The sequence below is a fragment of the Felis catus genome, chromosome B1 (genome assembly GCF_018350175.1).
Source record: "Felis catus isolate Fca126 chromosome B1, F.catus_Fca126_mat1.0, whole genome shotgun sequence".
Classification (NCBI taxonomy): Eukaryota; Metazoa; Chordata; class Mammalia; order Carnivora; family Felidae; genus Felis; species Felis catus.
In genome coordinates, this window is record NC_058371.1 from 59,473,921 (window position 1) to 59,498,044 (window position 24,124).

Consider the following 24,124-nt stretch of genomic DNA (forward strand, 5'->3'; position numbering starts at 1 on the left):
CAAAAAGGACACTATGAAAAGGTTCCACCTATTTCCCTCCCCAGCATCAACTAAATACTGTTAACCATTTCCTGCTTGTCTTCTAAGCCAGGTCCTACATAAAAAACACAGATACACACTACATGGTAGTTCTATTGCATCTTTACAACAAGATATTTTTTCAACACAAAACTTTCATATTCCGTACACTTACTATTCAGTTAGTCCCATATCTTGACAACATTTGCTGCTCATGCACATAGTTGAGACCAAATTCTTTGGAAGTGCTTAGTTTTGAAGTTTACTTAAGCAAATGAGGAAAAGGAACAGATAAAAAATTTTAATTTGTTTGCCTCTGTTAAAACAAACATAAAAATCTTTCCTAAATTATCAGTCTCTCTGTGTATTATTTAGGCCATACTTCATATTTTAGCTATGTCAGCTGTTATATCCTGGGGGAGAGATGTTGTCATCTGGGGCCTGGTCCTAAAACATTATTTGAAGTACATAGAAACCAGTTTTTTCAGTGGCTTCCATTTCTTTGGGTACTGGTGTTTTTCAATAATGAAATTCTCTTTTAAAGGAAAAGGAGAATCTCTTGAGTCACTTTGATAATTAGAGGAAGTATTTGCCTAAGGCTGAACTAAAAACATTTTTCACACCACACAGCCCAATTCACTTCCTAAATGACTCACGTAATACTCAAATGAGCAAGAAAAGGACTCCCATGTCGCTCTAATTCATTATCCTGTTTTATTTCTTCACAGCATTTACCACAGAATTATTACATTTCTGTATCTCTTTTTATACTTTCTGCCTGAACACCTAGCCCTCCGGTCCACCCTTACTCTAGCCCTGGGAGGTCAGTGCCTTGGGGGTGCGGCGGGGTGGCAGGGGGGAGACTTTTTCTGTCCATTTGTACACAACTGTGGTTCAGGATGTGAAGTAGGTCCTGACACATAGTAGGTACTCAACAGATACCTCTCTAAGTGAACTCCATTTCTACCACCGGGATCGGCTCTTATTCCTGTCATATGGTTTGCAAATTCATCTCCAGCTGTGAAAAGATGGAGATGAACATTTAGAATACTGAACGCTGTTTCTGCTACACTGATTTAGAGTGTATACGCAATTTATATCCTCTAGACCTGTGCTGTCCAAACGCGGTAGCCACTAGCCACATGTGGCTATTGAACACTTGAAATGTGGCTAGTCCGAACTGAGATGATCTATATGTATAAAAAACACACCAAATTTTGAAGATTTAGTTCAAGAAAGAGTGCAAAAAATTATCTCATTAGTATATTACTTACATGTTGAAAAGACATTTGTAAGTTATGGGGTTAAATAAAAGATATTATTAAAATTAACTTCGCTTATTTCTTTTTTTCTTTTTAATATGACTATGAAAGAATTAAAACTGCATTTGTGGCCTGTATTTGTAGTTCACATTATATTTCTATTAGACAGCACTCCCCACAGGCCTGGTTCTAAAAGTCCCCTCACTGCTTCTCACAAGAAGATTCTGGACAGGAATCATACTGCAGGGCTTTAGAATCATGGGGGAGCGGTGATGGATGTGTCCATGGTGGTGGAAAAGCTGTTTTCCAAATTCTTATTCATTTTCTAACATATTTACTGATTTCTCAGCAAGTGATATCAGAAATTTTTCTAAGATTGTGTTTCTCGAACTGTTCCACACAGACATGCACACAGGTAGGCCTGTTCGGGGCACCCTTGGTGCTACTCATCATGATAGATGAGGGCACTCTACCATCCCGGACAGCATTCTCCTTGGCAGTAAGAGGAGTCTCTAACTCCACAGAGAGTCATATCCTGTGAACACGCACACTGTAAGGCCGTGGTTATGTGGGACAGTCAGCCCTGCCAGCCGCAGTGAGCGTGGGTATCGACCAGCCACGGGGAAGATCGGTGAGATGCAAGGCGGAGAGAGCAGGCTTCGGGATGGTGATGAATCTGAATTTTCTCTCATATGAAATACAACCTAAGCCTTGGATCATTTGATGAAGCAAAAGCAAACATCATATAACACATCAACAAGACAGGGAATGACCAAATTACAAAGCTGATGTTTAAATAAGGCTGCAAATTTTACTTTTTTCCTCTGGTTTATAAAAATGTTTAAATAAAAGTCTCAAGGCCAAGGTACAAAAATCACAGCCTACTGTCTTAAAATGCACAGACTATGCATTCTAGTTAGAGAAAGTTTAGTGGATGGGAGAGAATCTAGATTGAAAATGGCCAGACAGGAGACAGAACATGGCTCTCTAACATGTATGATCCTACTTCTGAAAGACTACAGTCACCACCTCTTGCCTCCTTAAATTCCATTCTGAAAAAATGACTCATTTCAACCATGGTATCATCATTAATTATCTATCTTTTCACCCCCCAAAACAGCATCTCACAGAAAACCTGCCAAGTTAAAGAGAGACTGCAAAAGATACTTTCTTCATCCTCAAAGGAGAAGATAAAAATGTAACTAAAAGTATTATTTATCCTTAATCAAACTACATACAAACAGGATGCCTGGAAAAAAACATCATATAGTACACTGGTGAGTATATAATTAAGAAAAAAAGAAAGCCTTCTTCTGGTGTTACTTACGGAGCTTGGCTAAATATAGTTAGCAGCCCTCATGCTTCGTAGCACATTTTCCCCTGGAATTCAGCTAATATAAATAAAACAAACGGAGGGAACCTGGCCCCCCTCCATAAACATTACATCATTCTTCCTTATTAGGAAAACTTGTTCAAACCTGCCATTTTGCTCTAAACAATCAGTGTTTAATTCTCAATGAGCAACTCTAGACAGACAGCTGCCCTACCAGCAGAGGGGTGTTATATGGCAGGAGAAATGTGGGTGACACATAGGCTCATTTTCACAATGGTATTTTAATTCTCTAAACAACAGCACCATTATGGAAAACATTAAAAAGGTGCATATAATGCTCCTTGAAGAAGGTACCTTTAAGAAAGCATATTAATATTAATATTAAATGTTAATATTTAACATTCCTCAAATTTTTGCTTTTTTTATTTTTTTGATATATATATATGTTGTGGTGAACAGACAGAAAAGTCAGAAATTGTTAGATTCTTGATTTATCACAATGGCAATATTGGCTGTAACCAAAGATTTTTCTATCTGATTGATCTTATGGTAAAGATGTGGAAGTTAAGAAGCCAAGAAATACCTCTCTTTTGCTCTCCTCAAACAGTCCTCAGTGTGATGTTTACTGTGTTACACAACTTTGGATGATCTTTTTCTGCTCTGAGGCATTACCATATTAACATCATAATCTAGCCACCACAGCAAAAATGAATGAGGGGGACTCTATCAAACTAAAAAGGCTTCTGTAGCAAAGGAAACTGCCAATAAAACGAAAGGCTGGCAACCTAGGTAATAAGAGAAAAGATTTACAAATCATATATCTGATTAAGGGGCTAATATCCAAAATAAAGGAGGAACTCATGCAACTCAATTCCAAAAAATACACAGACTCCAGTTAAAAAATGACAGAGGAACTAAACAGGCATTTTCCCAAAGAAGATACCCAAATTGCCAACAGGCAATGAAAAGATGCTCAACCTGACTAATCATGAGGGAAAGGCAAATCAAAACCACAAAGAGATATCACCTCACACCTGTTGGAATGGCTATCGTCAAAAACGCAAGAGATAACAAACATGGCAAAGAGGTAGAGAAAAGAGGGCCTGGTGCACTCTTGGTAGGAACGTAAACTGGTGTAGCCAAACAATGGAATGGAAAACAGCATGGAGTTTCCTCAAAAAATTAAAAATAGAATTATCATATGATCCAGCAATTTCACTTCTGGGCATTTATCTCAAACAAATAAATCGCTATCTCAAACAAACACCCTCATGTTCACTGCAGCATTACTGACAACAGCCAGGACATGGAAACAACCTAAGTGTCCATCAATGGATGAATGGGTAAAGAAAATATAGTTACATGTATTATGTACGATAGAATATTATTCAGCCACAAAAAAAGGAAAGGCTGTTATTTGTGACAACACGGATGGACCTCGTGGGCATTGTGCTAGGTGAGATAAGCCAGACAGAAAAGACAAAAACTGTATGATCTCATTTACATGTGGAATCTAAAAAAACTGAACTTGTGCAAACAGAGAGCAGATGGGTGGTTGCTAAAGGAGGGAGTGGGGGATGGGTGAAGGAGGTCAAAATGTGCAAACTTTCAGTTATCAGTAAATTCTAAGGATACCATGTACAGCACAGGGACTATAGTGAACAATACTGTATTGCGTATTTGAAAGGCGCTAAGAGAGTAGATCTTAAAAGTTGTCAGCAGAAGAAAAGAAGATGTAAGTTTTTGAGGTGATGGATGTTAACTAAACTTAGTGTGGGGACTATTTTGCAGGAGTATATAGGTCAATTCACTATGTTGTATACCTTCAACTAACACACTGTTCTATGTCAATTATATCTCAATAAAACTGAAAAGGAATTGAATTTTGATGTGTTACATAATAAACTTGTTTGCAAAAACAGAAACCATGTCAACTGATCTAGACTTCTTGGTATGAAAGGTAAGATTGATGAAGATGGGTAAAGTAAATATCAATCGGAGCAAACCCTTCCCTGAAACAATTAGCTTTCCATGAATATAAACAGGATTATTCATCAGTGTGCTGATTCTAGCTGGTATTTGACCCTTCTTTCATCTTGATATAAGGACTATTTTTATGAGAAATAAGAGAGTAGAAAAAAAAAAAAAGGTTTAACTCTAAAGTCCACAATGGTGCCCGGGTGCTGACAAAGCTAATATGATACTGTAAAATAATTAATTTATAAATGAACAACCCTGAGACGCAATGGATCGTGAGAGTAACGTGCTAATGTGAACATGAGGCCTTCTTTTATAGCCTTCAGCAGGTAGTAAATAGCAAACCTCTCAGTTACTGTTCATTTTCACTTTGGTTCACTAACAAAATGAGATTTACCACAAGATCACAAAAATGTGGGAGGTAAGGAAGGGCTTCCAGAGAAGGGGTGTAGAGAGAGAAGGAAGGCCAGCCTGGAAAATGAGGGAGGATGGTTCTAATACTTCCGAGTTTATACTTCTAAATCTAGCCTCCTCCAGAACTTTTTTCTTTTAAGTTTTATTCTTTCAAAGGAAAGAAAAACAAGTTCACCTGAGTCTTCTGTGCTCAGTAAAACCGAAACTGGACTGTGGACGGTCCTCGCTGTCTCCATAAAGGACTCAGCACTGGCGAACTGGGAAACCAATTCCATTTAAGAACTCAAAGAGCTTTCTAGCCTAACAGGTGCTACCATCTCCTGGGAGTTTTATCTACACACTTCTTACTGACTTTGGAATTAAAGGTAATGGTGTACTTCTCAGGAGTGTAGACGCCCGAGTTAAATCACCTGTGTTTAAATTAGTGGCTGAGTGTCCTTGATCACTTAATCTTTCTGAGCCTATTTCGTCATCCCTAAATGGGGATTGTAATAGCCCTTCCCTCTGAGGCTGTGAAGACGAAATTCCTTATTACATATGAAGTGTTTAGAGCAAAGCTTGACCAAACCTTCAATAACTGTTAGTAATTAATATTCAGGATGACCATGTAATTTAGGGTCCAAATGTGGACCCTGGACGCTCAGCCAACAGGCAAATTGAGAGCCCTGGGAAAAATGGAACTTGTAGTCCTCCCACTAATATTATATAATGTCAAGGGCACATAACGTAGACATAAACTAATGTATAAATTTAACATAATCTGTGCATCAGCAGGCACTAGAGACTAAGAGATTAGATGGGTTAAGAATGCCTTTATAAAATGAAATCGCTAATAGTAACTTAAAGCATTTATCTGAAAAGAGACCTAACAGTAATATGTTAGTCCATTTTACTGAATTGAGAACATTCCTTTTTCAACATTATATCCCAAATATATTGTAAGGTTGAGTTTAAATCATTTCAGCCATGTTTTCATTCTTCCACACAGCCCCTTTGCCACAGACATCAGGAGATCTGGGAGCTGAGGAAGAGGAGCAACATTACGTAAAAAGGTCAACAGTATCATCGTATTTACCATGGATCCAGTCTGTGCTCAGTACAGACGGACCCAACTGCAACTCCACAAGTAAGTGGACTGTTTCCCTCCTGACCTAGGGAACTGTCCCCCGGTACACTGTCATTGCAGAAACAGAGAAAACACATCTGTTAAATATGAGCTTTAGTGGAAAAAATTCAGCTGGCATTCTCTTTTCCTCTCTGTCGTCTTGTTTTAATAGCACTCTTATGTAAGTTCTTTACTATATATAGTTGAGAGTGGGGAGCTGTGATTTGACCTGTTCAGAGGCCGTCAGACTTGGGCCATTTCCTTCCACCTCGTGCCCAAAGGCAGCTGTTCTTGAGGTCCAGCGGGAGCGGCCAGGATGCAGAAACCCATGTTGCTTTAGACCCTGACACTGTCGTGTTGCGGCCTCTTCTTGGAGCTTCGGCCGCCCCACCTATACAACTGGCACCATGCCCATTTCTGACCTAACTCGCTGGGGTTGCCTGTGGAACCTCAAGAGAACATCTGGGAAACATTTTTTTGGCATAGTCAAAATGTGTATTTTTTCCCCTGTATGTCCATCCAAGATTTATGCAAGAGCTAGAATTCTAACTTTTCAGTCTAAGGGTCCTGGACCATCCTACCATCCTACCAACCTGCCCAAGCAAGATAACAGTTGGTTTATTTATGGTCTGTTTCCTCTACTGGGCTGCAATCTCCCTGAGGGCAGGGTCCCCATCTATTATATTCCCCAGTGTATTTTCTAAAGCTTGGCACACAGTCCATGAATGAATCCAAGAATCAATGAACAGGAAGAGGAGGTGATCTCTAACATTTACTGAATACTTCATAAACGCCAGGCACTGTCCTGTTTTATATGTATGCTTCCCCTCTCTCTCTCATATGCATGTGTTTTCTCTCTAGTTCCCACTAGCTGTATGATCTCAGACAACTTAAGCTTTCTGTACCTCAGTTTTCTCATCCACGGGATGGCATAATAGGACCTATGTAAGAAGGCTAGTGCGAAGATAAAGTGAGACCAGCGCTTGGCACAGAGGTGAGCTCTGTTGGCTGTTGTTAGAATCCTCTCTTCCTCCTGAGTAAATGGTACCATCACTGAGCCAGTTTCACAAGTCAGAACCCCAGGAGTCAGCCCTCTCACCTACCATAGCTAAATTTTTTTTTTTTAACATTTATTTATTTTTGAGAGACAGAGAGACAGAGCAAGAGTGGGGGAGGGGCAGAGACAGAGAGACAGACGCAAGGAATCCGAAGCAGGCTCCGGGCTCTGAACTGTCAGCACAGAGCCTGATGTGGGCTGGAACCCACGGACTGTGAGATCATGACCTGAGCTGACTGAACCATCCAGGTGCCCCTCACCTACCATATCTACATCACCACCAAGTCCTGCATTTCTCTCTCCTAACGTCTCCCCTGCAGTGTTCTCATCATGCAGCCCAGAGATTTCTTTTCCAGTTGCACATCTAGTCTTGTGACTCTCACTTACCGGGACCCCAGTAGCTCTGCTTGCTCTTGGGATAAATTCTGAATTCTCTAAACAGGCCCACCGGGCCTGCTCGCCTGGCTCTAGCCTCTTGTCACTGCCCCCATTCTCAGAGTTTCAGCCTTACCCTTCAAGGTGCCAATCCTCCTGCCTTAATGCCTTTCCCGTCCCCCATTCACCCTTTGGACGTCAGTTCCAGTATCAGTCCCTGGGGAAAGGCCCCTTCTTCAGGCCTCCAAACTTTATCAAGTGCTTCAGCCTCCTGTCCTCAGAGACCTGGGCACGTTTTTCACAGCATTTGCCACATGAGCATACTCTGCACATCTTTTATCTAGTCTGATGGTTCCACCTGCCCAGACCCTCAAGGCCTCTTCCCGCTTCAGTAAAATGAGAACTGGGAGGCCACAGGCTAACACAAAGAAATGACAGTTGGTCTAGAAAACACCTGGGAATTGGTGTGGACTTCTCCCAGTGTGGTCGTTTCTGGACTTCATTGTGGTGATCTGTAAAATAACCTGTACCAGACTTTCAAGGCCAACGTTTTTTTTAAGTTTATTTATTTAGTTTGAGAGAGAAACAGAGCACACAAGCAGGTGAGGGGCAGAGAGAGGAAGAGAGAATCCCAAGTGGGGGGCTCGAACTCACAAACCATGAGATCATGACCTGAGCCAAAATCAAGAGCCGGACACTAATGGACCAAGCCCCCAGGTGTCTGAAGGGCAACATTTCTATTAAAAAAAATTCTCTGTATATACATGGGAAAAGCTAGAAATCATGCTGCATAAAAGCTAAAGTGACTACATGAGATGCTCACATATTAGGTTCCCCCAGGTGCCCCTACATCAGCTCTCATTTTTCTATTAATTGGCTGGTTGTCACTCTTCTCCCTCCACAGAACACTGTGGTCTTTTCTGTTTTCTCTCAAAAGACGAGAATTATGAAAACTGATTTTACTAATTCTAAAAAGTAAACCTGACATTTGTTGCAGAGTTTACCAGTGAATGAACAATTAATATTATCAACAACAAATGAGGCAGAAGAAAAGGCAATTCTAGTTCAAAGTCCTACTTTCAGGGCTGTTATCATTGAGTCATACCTATTCCAAATATGGTCTATAATATCCAAACCCAGAAAGCACTAGAGGAAATCAGAAGAAATACTGGCCACTTAATTCACCTAATAGTCCACAAAACACAGTAAATCCAATTATCAGGGCAAAATTTAATGCCCCCTGGAAAATAACAAAAAACTCCAGCTTAAAGAGCAACTATAAGCTTCTTGTACCTACTATAAATTTTGGGGATGGCCTTTTATTTTTCCACTGTGTCTTCTTACCCACGAGCTTTACCACATACTGGCACTAGGCTCAGTGCTGAGAATCTAATAATGAACAAAACACAGACATGGAGCTTGCCTTCACTGAAGCTACAGGAAGCCAGCAAGCATGGCATGGACTAAAATGGTGTTCAGCTGCATTAAAGCGGTGTAATCACGGGGCGCCTGGGTGGCTCAGTCGATTAAGCGTCCGGCTTTGGCTCAGGTCACGATCTCATGGTCCGTGAGTTCGAGCCCCACATCAGGCTCTGTGCTGACTGCTCAGAGCCTGGAGCCTGTTTCAGATTCTGTGTCTCCCTCTCTCTCTGACCCTCCCCTGTTCATGCTGTGTCTCTCTCTGTCTCAAAAATAAATAAACGCTAAAAAAAAAAAATTAAAAAAAAAAGGCAGTGTAATCATGGGAATGCAAGCTGGTGCAGCCACTCTGGAAAAAATGGAGTATGGAGGTTCCTCAAAAAACTAAAAATAGAACTACCCTATGACCCAGCAATTAAACCACTAGGTATTTATCCAAAGGATACAGGTGTGCTGTTTAGAAGGGACACGTGCACCATGTTTATAGCAGCACTATCAACAGTAGCCAAAGTATGCAAAGGAGCCCAAATGTCCATCGATGGATGAGTGGATAAAGAAAATGTGGTGTGTGTGTGTGTGTGTGTGGTGTGTGTGTGTGTGTGTGTGTGTGTGTGTATACGTTTGTGTATATATACATTGTGTGTGTGTGTATATATACATATATACATTTCCATATATATACATACATACACAATGGAGTATTACTCAGCAATCAAAAAGAATGAAATCTTGCCATTTGGAACTACGTGGATGGAACTGGAGGGTATTACGCTAAGTGAAATTAGTCAGAGAAAGACAAATATCATAGGACTTCACTCATGAGGACTTTAAGAGACAAAAAAGATGAACATAAGGGAAGGGAAACAAAAATAATATAAAAAGAGAGAGGGGGACAAAACAGAAGAGACTCATAAATATGGAGAACAAACTGAGGGTTACTGGAGGGGTTGTGGGATAGGGGATGGGCTAAATGGGTAAGGGGCACTATGGAATCTACTCCTGAAATCATTGTTGCACTACACGCTAACTAATTTGGATGTAAATTTTAAAAAATGAAAAATAAAATTAAAAAAAATAAAAGCAGTGTAATCACCTCGCTGGGTATAGTCTGTATTTCTTCACTACACAATTTATTTAGCTTTAAATGTGTGCAGCACTGTATGTCTGATGTAAATACCTTTGGCATTCCCAGTCAGGTACTGGGGCTCTGTCTGTTCTGCTCCCGGCACTTCACCAGCCTTGCCAGGCAGCTCCTATGTATCTCACTCAGGAGGGCAGGTGATTTCCAAATCAACTTCAATGTCAGCAAAAGCTAGACTGTAGCCATAAAGCTGGTGTAAGCTTTGCAAGACCTTGCTCATTACACTCCCTTTCTCTGCTCTTACCAGCAACTCGCTAACCCCCATTTTCCAGTTTTCCAGGAGACCACAGCATGTTTCCGGAAGACATGAAAGGTGGTGGAAGGGCTCAACATTGATTAGTTTTCTAGAAAGGGCTAGCATTTAGGTTTCCATTAGTGTCACATGTGCGTTTATCTGATGGGCATAAAGGAGTCATAGTTTTGTTTGTTTGTTTTTAACACCTAGCATTAATGGCTTCTGATAAATTACTTATTAAAATGCTAAGGTATAAGTCTTTCAATAGAAATGGGTTCCAAGGAAAACAAGAAAATCCATTGAATTTCAATTCAATTCCCAAAACTGCACAATTGTCCTGTTAATGTAACAACCAGTTTTGGGTGGCTACTTTCTCCTATTTTACAGAAAATGCAGGTTTACTTCTAATTTATGGGGGTATGAGGGAAAGACATATTCTGGAGATGGAGAAAGGTCAGCAGTATCCAAAGTAGGGAATCCATGCTGGTGCGATTGGCAGGCTTGGAACATGCAGGAGGAAGGGAAGAGAGGCTGTAATGATGGAGACAAAGCAATGGAAGAGACCAAGCATAGGCAATGGTGCGTTACACGGCTGGCCTGGCACATGGCCGCCCCGCTACCCTGCCCTCTCTCAGTGTGCGGGTCACACTCACTCTTGCTGTGCATGCGTCTTGCCCACCCATGGTATGCCAGGTCCTGCGATCACATCTGGGGACATTCGTGCTAAGCATAAGTTAAAAGTGCACATTTTGTACGACACCTGTCTTCTTCTGATCTAGATCCAGGAGAGCATATTACAGATGACAGATTTAGAAATCATACCATTAGAAACCATATAAGTGACAAGAGAGATGGACTTTCCCCAGTGGTAGACTGGATTTCCCAGGCTTTTTGAATAGCTTCGGAATGTGAGGAACTGGCATCTTTTAAAGGACTTTTATAAGGAAGTTTAACACTGCAGGTCTAGATACCTTAACAATAAGCCATTTTATGGTCAGGGAAAGGTTTTCCTCTTATCTTCTGAATTTTTGGAGGGGGTGGGGAGGGAGAGCATCTGTTCCCTCCAGGAGCCAGGTGACAGCAGGAAGGCCTCTCACTCGGGAGGCAGAAAGGCCGCGGGCCTCACAAGCTACCACTCACACTCAGGTTCCAGCAAACATGGATACCTCGGGAGCTAGGAAAATTAAGTTTCCTGGCTCTGTGGCCGGACACAACTTCTGCTTGTCATCAGATCCTCATTTCTTAGTATGCCTCGACTATGAGGGAGGATTAAAGGAATCGATTGCTTTTTAAAATTATGGGGCGCCTGGGTGGCGCTGTCGGTTAAGCGTCCGACTTCAGCCAGGTCACGATCTCGCGGTCCGGGAGTTCGAGCCCCGCGTCAGGCTCTGGGCTGATGGCTCAGAGCCTGGAGCCTGTTTCCGATTCTGTGTCTCCCTCTCTCTCTGCCCCTCCCCTGTTCATGCTCTGTCTCTCTCTGTCCCAAAAATAAATAAACATTGAAAAAAAAAATTTAAAATTAAATACATTGAACAACTGGTCAGGAGTTTATTCACTGTATTTTAGGACACCAAGTGTTAGCAAATTCATTCATATGTGTACATAATAACAGAGAATAAATATGCCCCAGGATCTCTCTTTTAGTGGCGGGGGCAGAGGAGAGGGTGGGTGTGGGCATGAGAGGAGGGAATGGAACCCGCGGCTTGGTTCTCCGTGCTTCTCTTACCACGTGCGGTGGGATCGGTAAGCCACGTGTGCTCTGAACCTCACCACTGCCAGCTACTTAACCTCTCCACGCTTCAGTGTTCTCTTCTTCAAGAATGGGGATGATACTACCACTGAGCTTTCTTATAAAGTTTAAGTTTTATTCTTACTTAAAGCCTATTTTAAAGTTTATTCTTAGGAAGTTTAAATGAAGTCCTGAATGTAAAAGTAACGCCAAACCTGGCTTCCACAGAATTTTGGTTTCCTTTTCCTTTCCTTCAACACTGATGAAATGTAAAGTTTGGTTTGTACTGAAATCTCTTCTAAGATCTCAGAATCTAGTAGGAATTCAATTCAGACTTTTAAGAGCAGACATCAGGTTCTCTGCAGCCCTGTCCATGAATTCAGCGTTGCTACAGAAACTGTCACATGTCAAAACATACTGTCTCCTCCTTCCTCCTTTTCCTTTCCACAGCTAAGTGCGCCGGAGCATGAGAGATCACCTTAAAAATGTACACCTCGTCTCTGGCTGCAGTTTCCACAATGAAGCAAATCTGATCTGGCTGCTTGAGCAGCAAACAACAAAACCTCCCAAACACTTAATGTAACCCCGAGTCTTCAAAAGAAATGCTTGCGCAGAGGGCATGTCCAGGTCTGGAACCCATTATGGCTCAGTTCTCCAGGGGCGGCTTATCTCTTCCTCTGACGCTATCAGTTGCCAAGGAAAGATAAGGACGAAAGTCTACTGGCGTGCCCGGTCGGAACGTGAATACATTCAAGAATACTATAACAGGGGTTGGGCTGCGGCCGAGAATGAAAAGAGAACGTTGTAATACACTGGACTCATTTACGTTCAGATGTTAAGTGGCTCTCATGCTGAGGACTGAGTTGTATACTCTGATTCAAGGAAAAAAAAACCTTCTTACACCCTACAGGAACAGTTGCAAAATAACCTATCCCCTCTCTACTGAGTGTAAAGTACTCTTCTGTTACATTTTAAGGGGAAGTTCATTTGTGTCTGCAGTGACCTCAGAGGTTAATCATATTACAAGGGTGCCTGGGTGGCTCAGTCAGTTAAACGTCTGACTCTTGGCTTCACCTCAGGTCATGATCTCAGGGTTCATGAATTTGAGCTCCTTGTCAGGCTCTGTGCTGCAGTGCAGAGCCTGCTTGGGATTCTCTCTCTCCCCCTCTCTCTGCTACTCCCTCACTCTCTCTCAAAACAAATAAACTTTAAAGAAATAAACTTAAAGAAATTAATAAAATTACAAACCACGGTGGAGAACAAATATCTTGAAATTCTTTCTTTCTTCCGGAAATAAGAGTTCCAAGAGGCTTTGACATTGATGAAGTTCAAAAATGAAATACAGTCACAGAGTAGAATCTTCTCATTCCTTTGCTAAAGACTAAGATTCAGGACAATTATTCAGCACAAAACACATTTTGTGAATCTAAGCCTTTCCTTTCTACTACTAAAGGTACAGAACAAAAGTATATTCCATATTGAGGGTTTGAATTCCACCAGAACGCAGAACTCCGATGAGCTTAATTCTAAGTTTGACAACTACCTGGAGTACTGTGTCTTTCCTATACTGAGTTTGCTTACATTTTCTTCAAATTATTTTATCATCTGTAATGATATGAGAAGCCTTCTTTTAAGATGAGAGGGAGAGGCAGTGGGAGAAGAGAGGAGTTCCAAGTCAGGTCCTTCTATATGGCATACTTGCCGGGTTGAAAGGCAGTTAATGAATCCTGGTTCTTGCTCAGTAGCCCTGGCTTCCAGTCACCACCCACCAAGATAATAAGTACATTCAATCTTTAAATTACACAAATTTCTGGCTTTTGTTATTAGTCTTGGAACCCATCAAGGATAGGCCCTAAGAGGAGACAAAGCGGCAGGCTCATATTCAGGAGTGACCATGAATTTCAAGCATGAAGCCTCCCTTTACTTTGATTCACTTTCATGTCTCCAGGGGGTTGGGAAGGGCCTCTACCTGCTTCTTCCCTCAGCCACAATCTGAGGAGACCCCTCTCCATCACTCAGCCCCACTAGGCTCAGTCTCCTACAAGTATAATTAGTAGATTAGGCTACATTCTTGCTCTAAAATCCTGAGTAACTCCGTTATGGGGAAGTGAAAAATAATGCCGAGCAACACCTATCGGGAAGTAGGAGATCAGGGTGCCAGAGTTTGTTCTACTGCTAATTAGCTCTCTCTTAATATTCTGAGGACTTAGTTTCTTCCTAATTATTGTCCCCAAAGGAATACATACTCATTGTGGGAAATTCAAGTATAAGAAAGTGAAACTACTTGAATGATAAAGTAAAAGTGAAAATTCTTCCCCATCACCACCCACCAGGGAAAACCACTGTTAATACTTTAAAGCTCTCCTTCCAGAACTATGCAAATATAAATACATATAACACATTTATGTTTATAGTTTGGATTTTTGTTTGTCCACAAAAATTGGATCGTGTGTCTGCATTTTCCCTCAGGGATCTTTTATCTTCCAACAACATATCATGGCTATCCATCCACGTCAGCACACACAGATGCACTTCACGATTTTCAATGGCCTCACGGCATTCCATAGTACAGATATGCCATTCTTTATTAATGACGGACATGTTCTCCTCAAGGACTCATTAGTACAAACAGTGTTAACAATGACGATCCTTGCACAACTTGCATATTTGTTTTGAGTTTTCTGTGGGAAAAATTTCTAGAAATTGTCAGGTCAAAGGGTATGTGAATTTTACATTTCAATGATTGCAGCCCAATTGCCCTCAAAAAGATCTTACGACTGTATCTTTATCCGAAAAAGGAGGAAAGAATAGATGATCTTTTTCCAATCTTTTTCCAACTGAACTTTCAAATTAATTAAGAAGCTTTTAAAACCAGGATGGAAGATGGGGCAGCTCTGAAAGCCAGTCTGCTTTTAGCTAGTCCACTAATTTCAGGCTTTTTCTTCATTAGCAAGCATTAAAACTTTGTTTGGCTTTGGTCTTAATTGCCAAATTGACATTTTTTCGCGGTAATACGGCCAGCCAAAAAAGAAGGTACTGCTCTGGGTAAGAAATGGATGTCCTGGCATTTGGTAGATCATCATTTTCAAATCTTACTTATTTAAGGAACAACATACTCCTTTACAGGACTGGTTCCCAAACGTTTGTAGGCATCAGAATTATCTAGAAAGGTTGAGAAACCAGATTGCTGGGCCCCATCCTCAGAGTTCCTGATTCAGTAGATCTGGGATGGGGCCCAAGAATTTAAATTGCTAACAGTTTTCTAGGCGAGGCTGATCTTGTTGGTATGGGGACCACATTTTCAGAATCTCTTCTTTTCAGAATAGTCTTTAATTACCGGCACAGACTTGCAATGAACAGACCATTAGCTTACTCTGGGTAGACTGTGCCTTATAGGAGTCTGAATGACAACCAGTCACTGTAATTACTGTAATAAATCTTCTTTCTGTTGCAGTTTCACTACCATGACATACAGGCCACCTGCACAGAGCAAGCTACAAATTCCACATGATTGCTCCCTAAGGTTATCTCTTATGCCCCAGACCTGCTCTCCCTACAGGACCAGTACTTAAAATTCACATAAGACAATTACAAAATAATTGTACCTCTTTCTCCCTCTTTTTTTTTTAAATGCTTATTTATTTAATTTTGAGAGAGAGAGAGAGAGCGCAGGGGAGAGGCAGAGAGAGAGGGAGACAAAGAATCCCAGGCAGGTTCCATGCTGTCAGCACTGTGAGCCCGACGCGGTACTCGAACTCATGAACTGTGAGATCATGACATGAGCTGAAGTCAAGAGTTGGACGCTTAACCAGCTGAGCCACCCAGGCACCTCTTCTTTCTCCCTCTTATAAAGGAAACTCTTTGTTGATCAGATATTACTAATATGGATATTGATGCCTTGTTTGTTATTTAAGGCCTTAAGTTTAAGATGATCACCAGGTACTTACAGCCACTTACATTACACATATCAAATAGAAAAATTTAGCTCTCAGTTATTCAAGTTATAAAAGAAAACATGAGAAAACAAATGACGTATGAACTTGAATCTTCACCTTGACTGCATATAGTGGATCCACAGAGCACTTCCAATATATTTTCCTGTTCTGGATCTTATATCTAAGAATGCAAGTGGTAAAGTGTGTAGAGGTGTAAAACTGCACCAAATGTACAAGTTAATATCTGCACATTCGTGATAAAAGAGTGAATTTTGTTGGAGAAGGGAAGGAGGGAGGTTGCAGGAAGTACTGTTTGAAGAAGAGATCTAATCAGGATGTGTTGTCAAACTAGAGGCTTTTTCACCAGTTGTGCTATACCTGGTTCATGGGGTGTTTTAAGAATGAAGTCATAGCATTAGTAGTTGAATTCAGGTTAGAGCAGATAATTTAGTAATGAACTGGCCAAAGGGCCCACCAGGAAGGGAAAGAAGTGAGAGGAGCAAGAACAACGATCCTGGAACAACTATTTGCTATCTCCAACTACAGGAAGAGGAAGCTTCACTCATTCAGACTACTTTAATTTAAATTTGTGGTACCTCTGAGAGTTTTTCACAAATCACTCTGAAAAGGACTCTCAAGTCCTTTGGAAGAATACATCACGTTAATATTTAAAACCATGGCTCCAGTTCCCACCAACATCTGTCGAATTCTTTATATAATCTTTCTTAAGAAAGTTATGATTTTGGAGTCTCTTAAACTCATAACCACCTGTCTTATGGGTAATCAAAATCAAAATCAGATAATGTTACTGAAAGAAGAATAAAGGGGTTAGTAAGAAGTGATAAACAGGCCCTAAAATACTAAAATAAATACTTTATAAAAGTATCTAGAAAGATTTCTCACATTATATAGACATATAGGATATATTTTGACCAATCTGTGCCTGTATCCCTTCACAGAAAAAGTGATTTGCATACTTTCCATGACACTTCAGTGTGACAGGCAGGGCCTGTCTCTCTCTGGTGAAGCCTTCCCCAGCTCCGTCCATGTGGGATCCTCTCCAGCCATACAAGTGCCCGCCACCCTCCAGGCACATAACCTTCTCTCTACCTCTGAGCTTTTGGGTGTGGAGCCAAGCTGCCTTTTCCACCCACCTTCAACTTCTTTCAGACTGGTCTGCGGTCAGGTCTCAGCTGTCTCCTGAAGCTTCCCCTGGTGCTTCTGGGGCTGAACACGCACCCTTTCCTTTGAGGGCTTTGCATCCCCTTATCCGCTTCAATGCATAGTCCTCACCAATGCATTCTGCTGCGGGCTCGTCTCTCCCCCAACCTAAGAGAGGGCCTGGCCAACGTTTCCTTACTCATTCGGGGACCTGCTGAGTGTAGGACACACTGAGTAAGTGTTTGCTGAGTAAATGAATAATACCGGATTTATTTGCTAGCTTTTTAAAAAGCATATGGAAAGATTTTAAAGCATGTCATACTCCAATGGTAACTTTTTAGTGTTTGGAACTCACCCTTCATTTATTAGGAAGTTGGCAGGGAAAATTTGCTGTAGGATGTTTTAGTTCAAGTCCCTCTGGCACAACTTTTTTTTACCTCATATATTCTAATAAATCTTAGATAAAATTAGAATTCTATGGGTTAAAGAATACCACAGCAGTCACACAGTCTTGTACATCGAGGGCATGTGGTTGTGAGTGGAGTCTAGGACACGGTGAGGGAAGCTGAGTGAGTGAGCTCTATGCTACCTGACCACTCTGGGAAATACTTCCCCTTCTCAAGGTTCGTTTTTCCTCCTCTAAAACAGAGGTGTGTGTATGTATGTATGTATGTATGTATGTATGTATATGTGTGTGTATTTTATTCTTTAAAAATTTCACATATATATATATGAATTTTCACATATATATTCATATATATATGTGACATTTTTAAAGGATAAAAAGGATTTCACGGGATTGTTGTAAGAATATAGAATGCATATAACAACACTTTGAAAATTAACAGTACCATTAAATATTTATTGAATGAATGAATAAAGCTATTCATGTGGATTTGGGTAGAGAGAAAGACCAGTCAAAAGCAATCTTAGGCACCTGGGTGGCTCAGTCGGTTAAGCGCCCAACTCTTGGTTTCGCCTCAGGTCATGATATCATGGTTCGTGAGCTGGAGCTCCACACTGGGCTCTGTGCTGACAGTGTGGAGACTGCTTGGGATTCTCTGTCTCCCCCTCTCTCTGCCCCTCCCCTGCTTGGGCTCTCTCACACAGACACAAAATAAATAAATAAACATTAAAAAAAAAAAGCAACCTTTACTTCCAGGCACAGTCATGATTATTAATTTTTAATGGTAATGTAGTCATTGTTTTCTGGAGGAATTGTGGTCTGAAACCAAACAAAAGACAAAGCTATTTGATTCTCACAGCCAGATACATTACTTTCTCATGGATAATAGTTCACAGTAAATGCACACTGTAAAACCCTCATTTTTATTTTTATTTATTTTTATTTATGTTTTAGAGAGAGTGGGGGGTAGGGGCTGAAGGAGAGGGAGAGGGGGAGGAAGAGGGAAAGGGAGAGAGAGGGAGAGAGAGAACCTTAAGCAGGCTCCACGCTCAGCACAGAGCCCGAGGTGGGGTTCAATCCCATGACCCTGGGATCGTGACCTGAGCTGAAATCAACAGTTGGACGCTCAACCGACTGAGCCACCCAGGTACCTCTAAAAGCCTCACTTTTAATGGGCAGGGGAAGCACATCTACACTGTCCTCTAGTCTGCTAAATTACAAGCATGACTGATTCCTTCTTCACTTTCACGGAAGTTCTTGGTAGATGTGCTGTAAAGCTGTGATTATTCTTGAGGCAATATGAGAGGTACCCATGCTTGGGCAAGGTGTGGTAAATTTGGCAGGGAAGTTCCATTTCCGTAACATTGTTTCCAGCCCAGGAAATGTCTCAGGTGGCCTGGTATGGGTAAGCTGCTGCCAGTTTTTCGGGCATGGGCTTGCTTCTCTGGGATGACATCATTTGACTGAATTCTTTACTCTGCTTGCCTCTGCATTCAGTTAGGCTCCATTTTTCTCGAAGACCTCATGTGTTCCCCAGGATGGCTGTGTCTCCAAAAGCCTAATATGGAAGACCTCTAATTCATTGGATGAACCTACTTGACTATTAAAACAGCAAAAGCATTTACTAACGTACAGTTCAAAACCACTGTACAATGGGAAGACTTTCTGATTATAGTATAATTATTACCTAGAATAATGGGCTATGGCTGCAGCCTTATGTCAACATAACTCACACAGTACATAAGTACTATATGCAGTCTGTTTATCCTGAGGTCTAAGAACTGGGATCGCTGAAAATCAAATGTAAACTATAAATGCTCTTTTTAAACTATGTAAATTTCCTCTGACTTGAGCTAAACAGAAGATAAACTGACCAGATGGAACCTATGATTTTTGCAAGCTAAACTTTCTGTTACCCTAGCTCAGGGGTTGCTCCAACTCATTAATTATCCTCCGTTTCCCAAATTACAGTATACCCAAAGGGTATTATGTCCTGAAATATAAATTAGCATACAAAATTCTAAAACGTTTGCAAGGAAGTCTTTTATTTATGCTACATGGCCTACTGATGGTAAACCTTACTGCCTTTAGAATCCCTTCCTGGCAAAGCCACAGAAGCTAGAGTGAGGTCAGATGACATTATATACTTCCCTGGTCTTTGACTACTATGATATCTACACAATCACACATTTGTTTCAACATCTCTATCATTTTTGGGGGGGGGGCATAACTGGCACCTGGGATTTCTGTGAAGCTTTTACATCTAATACAGTTTTACTGATCACGCTCAGGCTTATGATGTAAACAACAATGTGTCATTTACTGATGTCTGAGATACAGCTTTCTACTTCTCCAAGACTAGGGAATCATAACCCATCAAGTCATCAACTTCTTAAATGTTTTAATCAAGCCCTCCAAGAGATCATGGAAAGAAAATGAAGAGGAAAGAGGCCGAGTTGGATGGGAATGCCCTTTTGTTTCTCTCCTTACATGGCACCGGGAGAGTAAAGCTAAGGATACTGAAGCTCACCTCATCTAGTCGTTGGTTTAATGAGAGGCCAGCAGAGACCCAGGGGCAACATGGATTGCCTGGGAAAAGACGGCTGGCTGTGAACAGCTTGAGCGAGAACCCCCAGCACATCAGAAGACAGACGGGATGACTGCCATTTCCTCAGCTAGGTCAGAAAATTAAAGGACAAAAGAATAAAAAATAAAATAAATAAAATAAAATAAAAGGAGGCAGCATGAAAGCAACAGGCCTGTGAGTCACTGACACAGTTCTGAGCCTCACTACACCAAGATGCAGACAACTTAAGACAACTTAAGACAACTACACCACGATGCAGATTTCTGGGTGGTCAAGGAGAACACCAGGTGTACGTCAACCTTGCCAGGATATGACCCACAGGTTCAGTCAGATCCTGTGGTTTCATAATACTTTAACCTTTAATCTGACTGCCGAGAGCTAGAATGCCCTATTTTTCTGATTCATAATTTTAGTTGAATGCCTCTCGCCAACAAAAGCGATTATTTTTTTAATGAAAACTGCAGAAGGGATATGGTATCTGAAGCCAGACCAAAAGCAGCAATGAAAGGATGAGCTGATTAGCTCAAAGTCAGAAGAGAATCCATTAAAGCCATCGCGTGAAAGAGAAAATTACACCCACGTTTCAGAGCAGAGCCAACCATATCACCAAACTTTGTCTCAAGATAATCGGTCTTCCTCATATTCTTTGCTAATTCTTCAAATGAGTAAATATTAACAATGTACTGTATTACTCTGTGAACGCTACATAATTTATTTTGCTTACTTCAAACACAGTGACCCAGTAATTATCGTACCACACAGGCTGTGAAATCATTCATTATCAATGTCATTCTGAAAGGCGACCTGATTATAGATGTAAGTAGAACATTACAGTAAAATGAAGCAACCGGAGCCACTATTTAAAAGTCCAATCTGATAAGCCTTCTCTTTCATTATCAGATTTGCATTTGGCTTAATGAGTAGACAAAATCAAAATGATATGGTCAGAAAGACAATAAACACCAGGCAGGTCAAGCTCGAAGCCGAGCTGTAGAAGTCACCTGGCGCCTGCCTGGGGGCTCCCGACATTATAGGTACACAGCGGGGACAGACGCGGAGCAGCCAGAGCACCTGGTACACAGTGACTGCCACTCCATGGCTGAGCCGTCCACTCAACACCACTGTGACACTCTCCCCTCAGCTGCCGGCCAGGGCAGGTGGCCAAGTTGCAGAAAGTGTCATTGTGTGGTTCCCTCGGTAACCCAACCGGATTCTTCCGTTGGGATTCTTTTCCCGGGTAAACTGCTCTTTAGGATTTGAAGCATTTAGCATTTACCCTTAAAACCTTTCCTCCTGAACTTGTAATCAGCGTTCTTAAATGGACTTTGCCAGATTTGCCATCTGTGCTTAAGCTTTCAGAAAATTCTGTAGTTGCCCAGAGTGCACACTTTCAGGTGGCAATATCACCTTGCATCTCAGGATGCTTGGTGTGCTGAAAAGAAAAACAGAGTTGGGAGTCAGGAGGTGCAAGTTCCTACGATAACTGCACCTTCAGAGTCAACCAATTACACACTCTATACTTTTTAATCTGTAGGGCGAAAGGAAGGACAGCTGCCCGACCCACCAACCCTACTGGGATGCAGCAAAAGCCCTGGTATTTTTTTTACAGGAGTGAGAACTTGGCCCTTATCAAAAGAAATGGATTTCATAAGTCTCAACCTTGGTATGCTTGTGATGGGCTGGGATCTAAATCTCTAAATATAAAATGATTCCAAGTAACTTCCTCGAGTGCACTACCAGATTTTATCACTTATTTGTCTCCTGAAGCAAGGAAGCCAACTTGAGTACAGAAAAGGTCTGACAGCTTCACATACCTGGTGGTTTACCTGACCATCCACCACCACCTTGAAGAGTTCTGGAAAAGTAGATGCACTGACAGTAAACAGAATTCTGTGGGTTGCAAACTGACAACTCTTGCTGGTTGTGAAGATGGGCCAAGGAATAGCCTGCACTTGGACAACTGCCATCTTATCCCTACATGATTTTTCTGCCTTTCAAGGAGATTCGCAAGTTCTTATGTACCATTGTCTCTTGCAAATACAAGCTTCCCCTGGGAGAGGCACGGTCCAGCTCCTTATCTACTGTCCCTGGGTATCTCCAGTCACTTGCCGGGATGGATCTGTAGTTGCTGATGTGAACAGTATGTGCTCCAACACTCTGTTACACAGCACAGTGATGTGAGGTGTAGGAAAAGTATGGAGCACGTGTGGATTCACTCTATTAATAAGTGCCGAAAATAAGATTTTTTTTTTAATCCACCTATCACCTTCCATATAAATGCATCCATTTATGGTTATGAACACAAGTAGGAAATGAGACTTGATCAAGAAAAACTACAAATTCTTCCAACTCCAGTTTTGAATTAGTCCATTTGTGGGTTTACACTGGGATATGCTTAACTTCAATATTCTGTTACTGGGCAGATGTTGCAGACGACAGCTTAGTCAAATGACAGGATCTTCACTCCCCCCCCCCCCCCCCCCCCCCCCCGCCAAATACTGAGTCAGATTTTCTCTTTTCACTCTCTTTTTGGGGCAGCCATCTTCCCCTAAGGGTTTAATTACCACCTGTGGAGATAACTGCCAACTCACTGTCCCCACTTTGATCTCCCAGAACGTCAGATCTAGGCATCTAATTGCCTGCTGGATACCTCCACTTGGTAGGTTCAAAACCAAATTTGCCCCTCCTTCAGAGCTGTCCCACCTCTTGTCCCTCTTGGCCCTATCCAGCCACCATCTGGCAGGACCCTGGGAGGAATCCTTGATGCATCCCACACTCCCTTACCTTTTGCATGCCATCAATACCAAACAAGTGCAGTCAATTCTATCTTTTAACTTTGCCTGGACCCAACTACTCCAATCACTTCCTTTACCACTAATTTAGCTGAGACCACCAATATCTATTTCCTGCATTATTCTAACCATTGCAATTGGTTTTCCTGTTTCCCAGCTGACTACCTATAGTGTGTCCCTGCAGTGTGCTAACCACCCAGCAATGATACAAAAGTAGAAGGCATCTTTATTGCACTCAACAAAGGCATAATATGGTAAAGATGAGGTTTGATTTATGTAGCCACTGCAAGGTAATACAAAAAAAAAAAAAAGCATACCATTAAGAGCTCTTTCAGAGTCTAAAAAACTCAGTCTTAATGTTAGAGAGATGCAATTAACTCAGTGAGGGGCGCCTGGGTGGCTCAGTCGGCTAAGCATCCAACTTTGGCTCAGGTCACGATCTCACAGCTCGTGAGTTCAAGCCCCGCGTCGGGCTCTGTGCTGACAGCTCGGAGCCTGGAGCCTGCTTCTGATTCTGTGTCTCCCTCTCTCTCTCTTCCCCTCTGCCATTAGCGCTCTGTATCTCTCTGTCTTTGAAAAATGAATAAAACCATTAAAAAAATTAAAAAAAAATTAACCCAGTGAAAAAATCAGGAATAGAATAAATTGGTATACCAGTGCTGTTTTAGGAAGTGTATGTATCTGAGCATTTCAGAGTGGAATGAGATTAATGTGATTAGGATAGGACATTTTTTAAAAAAGGAAATTTCTGGGGGCGCCTGGGTGGTGCAGTCGGTTAAGCGTCCGACTTCAGCCAGGTCACGATCTCGCGGTCCGTGAGTTCGAGCCCCGCGTCAGGCTCTGGGCTGATGGCTGGGAGCCTGGAGCCTGTTTCCGATTCTGTGTCTCCCTCTCTCTCTGCCCCTCCCCCGTTCATGCTCTGTCTCTCTCTGTCTCAAAAATAAATAAACGTTAAAAAAAATTTTAAAAAAGGAAATTTCTGGACAAGTGCATAGGTAGGTTATTACAGCAGCCAATCAACAACACAAACCACACATATACTAAGTGCAGGGCTCTGTTCCACTGAAGTGATGTGTAAAGAAAAAAACAGTAAGACAGTCCTTCTCATGACTACGGAATTCAGAATTCTGAGGTGCAGTATATTGTGGATGTTGAGTCAGAATTTGACCTTAGGCAGA

The 24,124-nt window shown here is 41.6% G+C and overlaps 1 protein-coding gene and 1 long non-coding RNA gene across 9 annotated transcripts in view; one reads left to right on the plus strand and one right to left on the minus strand.

The window, feature by feature from the left end:
* Window positions 1-24,124, minus strand: part of PALLD (palladin, cytoskeletal associated protein) — a 408,455-nt gene that overhangs the window by 58,892 nt on the left and 325,439 nt on the right. The gene's annotated exons all lie outside the window — the stretch shown is intronic.
* LOC123384881 lies at window positions 1,567-7,036 on the plus strand. Its single transcript, XR_006596596.1, has 2 exons — window positions 1,567-2,557; window positions 5,993-7,036. It is a non-coding gene; the product is annotated as an uncharacterized LOC123384881 (long non-coding RNA).